Here is a 10,317-nt window from a genome sequence, read left to right as displayed (position 1 = left end):
GACAGGTGTCTTTTATACAGGTAACGAGGTGAGGCAGGTGTATTTGATGTAGATAATTGGTTGGGATTGGGGCTGTGTCTTAAAGAAAGACTAACTGGCTTGTAGGAGCCAGAATACTTGCTGTTTGGTAGGGGGTCATATACTTGTTTTTCCTCATCAGATGGTTATCAATTTTTATAAATTCATATGATGTGATTTTCTGGAATTTTCTTTGGGATTCTGTCTTTCACTGTTAGAATGTACATATGATTAAAATTGTAGATTGTTGCATTCTTTGTAAGTGGGCAAACCTGCAAAATCAGCAAGGGGTCAAATACTTTTTTCCCCCCACTGTATGCCCGCATTTTGCTTTCATCCCCATGACAACAGGGATGAAAAGGAACCATGTGGGTGTGGTTGGAGGATGTTGCAGGTGTTTCCAGTCTTGTCCTTGAGTTGTAATAATTATGTCTGTCTTGACAGATTGATGCCACAGTCATTGACTTAATGGATGATGACGCTCTTGCTGGCGACATTCCAACATATGAAGATCGAATAGCAGCAAGACGGCTCTGTTTGGAAAATAAAGGTACAAAAGCATCCAAAAAACATTCCCTGCTTGAAAAACAAAAGAAAAAGATGGGCATCGATGGAAATGAGAAAACTGATCAAGAGATTTTTGTTGCTCCAAAGCTGAAAAGAACTTATGCAACAAACAACAAAAAAAAAGACCAGAAAAGTTGAGTTGGGGTGGATTCATGAAGGTAAACAAGTAAGGAAACGCAGAGTAGGGGGAACAAGGACCCTTGATGAATCCAAAGACATATTACAGTGCGCTAAAGACCTTTTCTTCCCAAAGAGGAAAAGTAAATTTGGAAGATTTGAGACATGTAGTCATGACATATTAGACTATCAGAAGGAAGCTGTGTTTGATGAAGTTCCCCTTCGAGGGAACTCGAACTGAAATCATGAATGAAACTACTCCAATCCTATTGGCGTTGCTAGAACGGTAGCGTGTGACGGTGTAACTGGAGGCGTATATAAGCACGCCGGCACTAGAGGAAGTTTTCTTACCTGGAAGGAGAAGCAGAGGAGATGGCTGGTGAGCGGTTCTGGCAGTATGTTATTCCATCATGGCTGGGGACACTCATGCCCTGTGTGTTTCCTGTCTGGGGATGCCGCATGCCCAGGCAGCTCTTGAGGGGGTTGCTTGCGGCCAGTGGGAGGCCCTGCCCCTGAGGGTGCTGAGGTCCCGTGCGGCTCTCTTTTCCGAAGATGGCCGGATGCGCTCTCCCCGTGGTCTGGGCCCGGCGGCCGCTGAGGCGGCGCGGTGGCTTCGGTCATGAGGCTCCCAGCGCGACATCTCCGAGGACATCGGGACTGCCGAGGCTTTTTCCCGTTTCTCGTCTGCTGACTCCGCCTCCTCTCTTCCCCGTTCCGGAGTCCGTTTCTCGGCTTTTCCCGCCCGAGGTATGAGTTTAGAGAGGCTTGCACAGTCTGATTCTGAGGAGCTAGACGTGCTTAGCATCATGGAGGATGACTTCCTGCCAGAAGCGAAGCGTCGCTTCCCGTAGTCGCCATCAACAACCATCAACAACCTGGGACGCAAGTCGGCGCTCTCACCCACAGCCCCCCGGGTCTTCAGTCTCGGCGGGCTCAAGGAAAGAGGTCCTGAGGTTTCGAGTAGTCCGAAGGTCCCAAGGTCCCGTGTTGGGAGCGTCATGTCATGCGTCGAACAATTATTTGACAGACACCTCACTCACGGGATGGGGCGCGGTCATGGACGGCTGCTTTGCGAGAGGCTCCTGGCAGGAGCATCATTTCTCCTGGCACATAAATTGCCTGGAAATGTTGGCGGTTTTCAGAGCTTTGAGGAGTTTTCTGCCCACTCTCCGCGGTCGCCCTGTCCTTGTCGGGACCGACAACACGGCGGTGGTGGCCTATTTGAATCACCGGGGGGGTCTGCGCTTGCACAAACTGGCACATCAAATCCTCCTGTGGTCCCAGCAGAGACTGCTGTCCCTCAGAGCGATGTACGTCCCTGGGACCCAGAATCAGGGAACAGACCTGCTGTCGAGACAGGGGCTGAGGCCCGGGCAATGGAGACTCCACCCTCAGGTGGTGGAGTTATTATGCGAAAGGTTTGGCCCCATAGACGTGGACTTGTTTGCGTCTCGAGAGACTACGCACTGTCCCCTGTGGTTCTCCCTCTCGCCCCCAGCCCCCCAAGTGTGGTTCTCGGACATAATATCGCTCCTCGAGGGCCCGCCATGGCAGGTCCCCCTGAGGAGGGACCTGCTGTCTCAGGCGTAGGGCCAGGTCTTTCATTCTTGCCCCGCCCTGTGGAGACTGTGGGTCTGGCCCCTGAGGGGGCCCAGTTCCTTGAGGCGGGCCTGACGGCGGGAACAGTCGAGACGCTGCTCAGCTCCAGAGCCCCGTCCACGAGAAGGACGTACGGCCTGAAGTGGAATGTGTTTGCCACCTGGTGTAGAGAACGGGCGGTGACTATGGTACTGGAGTTCCTCCAGGACAGTTTCTCTGCTGGCCTTTCCCCATCCACACTCAAGGTGTATGTGGCTGCCATGGCAGCGTTCCACGCCCCTCTGAGGGACGTCTCGGGTTACGTATGTAACCCTTGTTCCCCGAGAAGGGGAACGAGACACTGCGTCAGTTCGCCACACCTCACCCCACCTGGAGTGCCTTGCTTCATAGCAAAGAGCTAATGTGTCCGGTGTGCCGGCGTGCTTATATACGCCTCCAGTTACGCCGTCACACGCTACCGTTCTAGCAACAGCAATAGGATTGGAGTAGTTTCATTCATGATTTCAGCCCTGCCACGCCCAGAGACGTTCCCATAGTGTCGTCACCGACGCAGTGTCTTGTTCCCCTTCTCGTGGAACAAGAGTTACATACGTAACCCGAGACGATATCAGAGTTGGGGAACTGTACGCGGGAGTACTGTACTTAGGAATGTTAAGATTTTACCTGTGCACCAAGAGCCTTACAGATGAGGATGATGAAAAATCTAATGTAAAAAATGATGAACAATTGAGAGACACACATGAAGAAGATGAGCAATTTACTCAAACTGTTGTCATATTGTCACAAGATTTAAAGGATGTTGATGCAGATGCATTATCAGACACATCTGAGGTGATGTTTGGCCCCTTCCTTGGAGAACCCATGGCTAGTCAGATAGATTACACTTTGATATATCAACCCAGCCTACAGTTTAAAGGAGATGAGCTGGTCATCACGCTTTCCCCAACAAACGCAGCACTCATTACTCCAGACATCTGTAGGTGACGAGCGACGAGTTGGTGACGAGGAAGAGAGTTCTACTGTCAAGAGGAGATGGTCAAGAGGAGATGATTAGCCAGTTCAAGGATCCAGCACTCCTCAAACACCCCCTAAAATACACCTACATAGATGAAAAAGGAGCTGATGCAGATGGTGTCTCAAGGGATGTGTATGCAACATTTTAGACTTCTTTTATATATCACACAGCGGAAGACCTGAGAGTTCCTCCACTGTCTCCTAAATGGCACGAAGAAGAGTGGAAATCCATTGGCCGAATTCTACTCAAGGGATTTCAAGATCGTGGATACTGTAGTATACCTACTTTACTTTTAATAAGAATTATGAATATTAATTATTCATAAATATTCATTAAGAAATCCTCGGGGCACCACCGGAAATTCAGTTCACCCAGGGTCTCCGGACTCCCTAGGTAACTAGGTTATGGGTTTAACAATTACACAATTATTCCTAGTGATCAGTTAGTAGTAATGGCTTAAACATTTCTATAAAATCAATCAGTCAATCTCATATCAAAGGCGTAAATCCTCCGTTACAGTGACCTGGAGTTAAACAATACACACACAGTTCCTGTGATTACAGTGAAATTTATTAGAACTAACTAAAGGTGGATATAAATGCGGTTAAATATACATCAAAGAAATAAACGATTACTAAACAGACAGAATGCAAACAATCAGAATGATGTCTATTGTAGAAAAGATTTGAGTCTAAAGAGGCAAGAGAACCAATAAACGCAAGTTATGGCAATAACTCAGTTAAATTTGGCTAGGAGATTTAGCTAAAGGATTAAGGCTGATGGATTAAAAGACTATTGGACATCAACTCAACTACAGAATGCCGGGTTTTAGCCTTACTTTGCAGTTTCCCAGTCGGTTGGTGTTCGGTCGGCCCTGCTCTGGCTGAGTTTCGTGTGTTCTCGGTTGAGACGGCTTTCTCTGCCAGGGAATTGCTCCGGAGGTCCGCCCTTCGGCTGGTTATTTAGTTGAAGAAAACTTGCAGTGATGGCTGTTAACCTTGGCTCGGTTCGTGGGTTTTGATGTCCTTTGGGCTGGTGGCGCAACTAACCCACATGGCTGGCCTCCCGGGCTTCGTTGTCGTGGGGAGGAGTGAGGTTAGTCGATTCGACGGAAATAAAGCTTAAAAATAAACTTTGCTGTTTCTGAATTAAAAATTGCGTGACTTAAAGAGGTCTGATACCTTTACAAACAAACAAAAGAAAATAATTAATTTCCACGAAGGCTCTCCAGACCTCGCGGACATAGGCTGAGTAAGTTACTGTGAGACAAAGAAAACTCACCGGGCCGGACTTCTTAGTACGTTGCTGGGAGACAGGAGCGTGCTGAGCATGTGTCCGAAGGTACCAAAGGAGAAGAGAGAAAGCGAGCGTGTGTCGCCGTGTTTTCTTTCCTTGGGCGTGTCAGGAGGAGGGCTTTGTTCCCCTGAAGGCATGACATTTTCCTCTTGAGAGGGCGTCTTAAATTTAATGTCTACTTTAAAATCTATTTGTGCTTATTTTAATCAGATATTTACCCACAATGAAACCTTAAATATCATAAACCGTTATACTGTTCTTAGTTTAAGCATTTGATAAAAGGAGGGAAAACAATTAACCTTCGTAAGGATTAAAATGGTTCGGTTAAACACATATTTCCAGTTTACACCTGATGAAGAAACTGAACATTTCCTGGATAATATTGGCAGTTAACCTTTCTTACTTAGAGAATATATAAGCAAGTTGCAAAAAACATGGCATCAGATTGTACTCAATAAAATACAGAGTGATACATTAAACCGCGGGAGACGCAGTACATGTAATACTCCTTTTGTCCTCTGGGGGGACCGCTGGTCCCGTGAGAGGAGACTGAGATAACTGATTTGCTCAGGAGCTGGGGAAATTAATTATTTAACACATGATAATATTTCTGTTACATGTTCTTTAAGAAGAAAATATATAAAAAGGTGCTGAAGCATGGCATTAGTATAACATAAATTAAAGTTAAAAATTATTAAATTATCAGTGAGTATTGAGGAAGATTAGAACACTGCAAATTAACTTTCTTTATAGATTCTTCTTTTCAACACAGTCTTAAGAACATGGTAATAGAACTTCTCAAATTAAAGTAGCGAGACCTAATAAGTAACTTAACAAACAAGGTAATAGGCAAGTTATAAGGAGTCAATATTTATTTGTCCACACTAAGGACTTCGGGACAGCGTCCTGGCGTCTGGAGTTTCTCACACCTAGATGCGAAAGTGAGAGGGCATGTTAAGAATCCAAATTAATGGCTCTTTGGTGGGGTAGAGAGTCAAGACTGAGGAAGGGAATCTTTGATGTCTGGGGTAATCTGAAAGAGGTTACCCTCTTGGTCTTGGGAGTGTTTAGAGGTCGTTTAGTTTATGGCTGCTGAGGTCCTCACAGCCTGGTTCAGGCTGAAGTAAGTCTCTGTGTAATGTTAATATTGTCAGTTTAAATGTAAATGCTCCGTATTTATATAGCGCCTTTCTAGTCTTTTCGACCACTCAAGCGCTTTTAACCTACGTTCACACATTCCTTCAATGAGCCTAAGTCCTCAAACAGAAACTAACATTCACACACAAGTAGTAAATAAAGGCCAGCTTTGCGCGCTCCCGCTTTCTTGGAAAAGAGTTATTTGTGTGAGAGTTAAAGTGTTTTCTGGGGTGGAGGTATGTTGTTCATTATGCGTGACTTATGTTGTTTTCTGGGGTTTATCTTTTCACATCGCCCGCCATTGGGGCCACAGCGGTGCAATCACATGTCTAGTTCTAAAAAACACCTTAAGCATTATTAGTTGCTCAGAATTTTCAGAAAGTTTCATGTGCCCAGCGCTGTTTTCTGGGGTTTTTCATTTAACAACGCCCGCCATAGGGGCTACAGTACTGCAACAACAAATCTGAGCCAACATAACATCTCTAAACCAACAGATTTATCTGAGTTTCCGAGAGTTCATCCGCAGCACGTGTTCACTAACAATGTAACAATTGTGCTTTAACAGACAAGCTGAGAATTAACTGTAAGTAACTTGTCATTGCGTTCGTCCGATCACCAGCCCCATCAAACTCAAACGTCCTTTCACTCACGGTTTCAATAGTAAACTGCCATAGGAATGATAATTACCAATTAATAATAATTAATTAATAATTTTTGGGTGTTTTCTAAGTTTATTGTAACAACTGCAAAAAAGTAATAGCCAGTAACGGCAGAGTTGATTATCTCATAAGATTACAGAACACAGGATAGGGTCGCAATACCTTTTCCAATATGGCCATTCAGAGTGGCACCCAACATGAGCATCAGCTCCGCAATCACTAGGTCAAAGGTTAAGTTTTTCACTCACACTTGATGAAGGTGTTCAAGGACGTCTAAAAATGGACTGGGCCTAAGGATCCAAATTAAGAACCTATTTATGTGTTTGAAGAGGCAGGAAAATACTTTTCCCACACAGTTGCAAAGTGGAGTTATTTTGGAAATACATTCAGGAAGGAAAATTTGGCGTTCATCTTTCCAGTAGCTATGTTATGGAGGGGGCCATTTGAGCATTTCAACATTTATTCACAGCCCCAAATCACTATTTACAGTCTCAAATAAATGCATTTGCCTTTCATTACTACAAGTTGTACAGTCCATGAGGAGAAACGAGTAATGGAGCACTCATTGAGTCTTAACACAGTAAGAAGAAGATCCTATAGTGTGCCTGCCCCAGACAGCTTGTGGCACATAGATGGGAATCCATCCATCCATCTTCATCCGCTTATCCAGGGTCGGGTCACGGGGCATAGATGGGAATCATAAATTAATTAGGCAAGTATTGTGTAATTTGAAAAGTCGTATTATTTTGGTAACAAAATGGTAAATGATTGATTCACTGATAAGTGGACAAGCACCCCCTGAGCCAGAGCTGCCCAAACAAAATCATTCTATAACTGATAGGACAAACTTTGTTATCCATAGACTAAAATCAAACAATGGAAATGAGGACAGAGGGCCCATGTTTGTTTATTCTCAACTGCTTTTAAAGACAGTTAGGGTAGGCAACTTTCTTGTATAATCAGATGCTACTAATTGCAACAAAATGTAACAAAAAATATTGGACATTAACACATAACCATTTGTAGGTGGGGCTGGTGAAAATGTCCATCAGAAAGGCCTCATTTTGTGAAACAATGATTCATTAAGTAGACTGAAAGCCTAATAATTTGACATGGTATCAATATGTGGTGTAAGAGTTATTTTAGCATAAACTGCTTATTTTGATATCTGACATAATATTTTTGATGTAACAGTCGTTTTATGGCTTCATTGTGCAAGATCATGTATTTTTTAAAATATATGTGAAAGACTCTTGGACAAGCCATGTCCTCAGTGTCTGTCTCTTACAAATGTCTTATTTAAAATTTGTGTACAGTAGGTGGCGCATCCATGGTGGCATTGATGGCTTCAGCAGAGTTGCAGCTTATCTTGGTGCATCCACGAACAGGGCTGAGACTGCCTTAAATCTGTCATACTGTCTGAAACTACCTCATTCCATCCCGTGTGGGGAGTGACAAAGGAGGTGAAAACAGAGATGTTGCTATTTTCACCACAGAGGAACCAATCGTAGTGTCCATAACCAGAGGTATGTAAAAAGCCAAGAATTGATTTTGTGATAGTGGGAGCCACTGTGTTAGTTCCATACATTTTGTTTTTCAAAAAGCCTATGACATTGACCAAACTTCTTTTTTTAACTTACAACTTATAAAGTTATGTTAAACCCCCCAGAAAACATATTTTCCCACCTCATGCACAAAATCTATTTTTTATTTATTTTACAGGAAGTCTCATTGTGATCGAAAATCTCTTTTACAAGAGAGACCTGGCCAAGGTAGCAGCCATACATAAACACAACATATTAAAATGCTACATACAAGGTAGCAAAACCCAGTAATACATTAACAATGGTTAAAAAATATTTTAACTCTTTGAAAACTTTAAAAACTAGGGGATGGTATACCTTAAAATTGGAAATGTAATCGAATACTTACATAAAAAAACGAAGTTGCTGTTATTGTGAATGACAAAGTCTGCTGATATTACAGATTTATGAAGAGATCGGTACGTTTGGCCTAATATAATGCAAAGAGGCCTCCTCCCCCACAGCAGCTGTTGAAAGAGAGCTATTATCTACACTATAATCTTAGGTGCATCTCAGAAAATTTGAATATCGTGAAAAAAGAGAATTTTCCCCCCGTAATTTGAATCAAAATGTGAATCTTTGACATATTCTAGATTAATTACACATAAAGCTTTGGGTTTGGGTAAAGCTGGTCGTCGCCATCTTGGCACTGCGTCAGCACGCATCACTCCCAGATAACCATAAATGGGCAAAGAAAAAACACAGACCATTATTAATAAAAAGGTAAGTCCGCGTTGTGAGCATTTTTTGTGAGCAATTGTGAGCATGACTGAGATTCAGGAGCAGCAGACCAGCTCAAGCTTAGATGACTGCAGCAGATTAGTGCAGGAACTGGTGGAACATCCTCCCCAACAGTGACACCTTTCAGGAGAAGTTCATGTAGAAGGTGAACGAGATGAAACAACAGCACTAAGCTGAGACATGAGCTCCTGGAAGCCAGTACACTGTAAAAATTATCAAGGTAGTTTAACTTAAAAACTTAAGTTCAATTGCTGCCTTAAAAATGTGAGTAAACTCAACTTTAACAAAAGCTTTATTTTAACTCATGGTGTTACCTTCCACAAGTTGTTTAATTAATGATCATTTATTGTTTCAACTTGATACTGTGAGTTAAACCAACTACCTATATTACATTGTTCATTCAAAGAAACTTGCTTTCTTTTGTCAAACAAACATACAAATCTAAGCTATTTCAACTCTGTAAGTTAAGTTAAGGAAGTTGTTTAATGAATGATCATTTATTGTTTCAACTTGATACTGTGAGTTAAACCAACTATCTGTATTACATTGTCTAGTCAATGAAACTTACTCTTTTTTGTCAAACAAACATGCAAGTCTATACCCTTTCAACTCACATTTTTAAGTTAAGATAATTGACTATATTCATACCAATTGCCTTTTGAAGTTAGGTTAACTCATGTTTTTAAGGCAGCAATTGAACTTATAATTTCAAATTAAGTAGACTTGTGTTTTTAATTTCCATCCCCTATCTCAACTAATAATGGCAAGTTCACCAGTTTCTTAAGAGTACAATGAATGAACTTACAATTCACGTATTCAACAATTTATTGTAAGTACCTCAACTCACAGCCTTCGTCTCCTTCAGATACACTTGTAATTGACGCAACAAGCCTAAAAGCCAATGAAAACATCTCAGACTACACAAGTGCCAAAGTGAGACCATATTTATGATAATTTAACATGTTCTAACAGTATTTAAACATAGTCACCTATGAGGAGCGAGGTCAACCCAACCAACTCTTATACCAATCAGTTCATTTAAATGAGATGATATAAACCTTGAGACCGTTTGCCTGCAACTGCATTTAACAATCAAAAAACATAAAGAAAAAGTCTGAGGAGAGAACAGTTGATACCATCAGCTGTAATCAGTAAAATGCTTGTGATTTCTACAACATGGTGACTAATGAGTAGTAATATTGAAAAGGAAATGCACAAAACTCAAATGTCCAAGTCCATTACAGTCTTGTTCCATTGAAGATAAAGAACTTTGAGGCTGGTTTGTGTTGTCTTAAGTGCTCCACTTCTAACGTCACAAGACTTCGAACAGTCGAGACTATCAGCTCTCACAATCCGTCCAATAAAAAAGTGGGGAGGATCAGTGTTTTGTCCCCTCTATCATTCTCAAAATTAAGTTTTAAATTGTGAGACAGTGCTGTTTTTCCACAGTACAGAACAGTGCTGAAAGTGCATATAAAAGAGAACAATGAAGTCTTGACAGGAACAATATCCACATGAGAATCTTGAGAAAATGAGGAGCAGGTGTTACAGTCTGTACCTCAGGATTCTGTTTCTTAGTCCATGT

This window comes from Micropterus dolomieu, linkage group LG07 (genome assembly GCF_021292245.1).
Source record: "Micropterus dolomieu isolate WLL.071019.BEF.003 ecotype Adirondacks linkage group LG07, ASM2129224v1, whole genome shotgun sequence".
In the NCBI taxonomy this organism is placed as follows: Eukaryota; Metazoa; Chordata; class Actinopteri; order Centrarchiformes; family Centrarchidae; genus Micropterus; species Micropterus dolomieu.
This window is presented reverse-complemented; position numbering follows the sequence as displayed.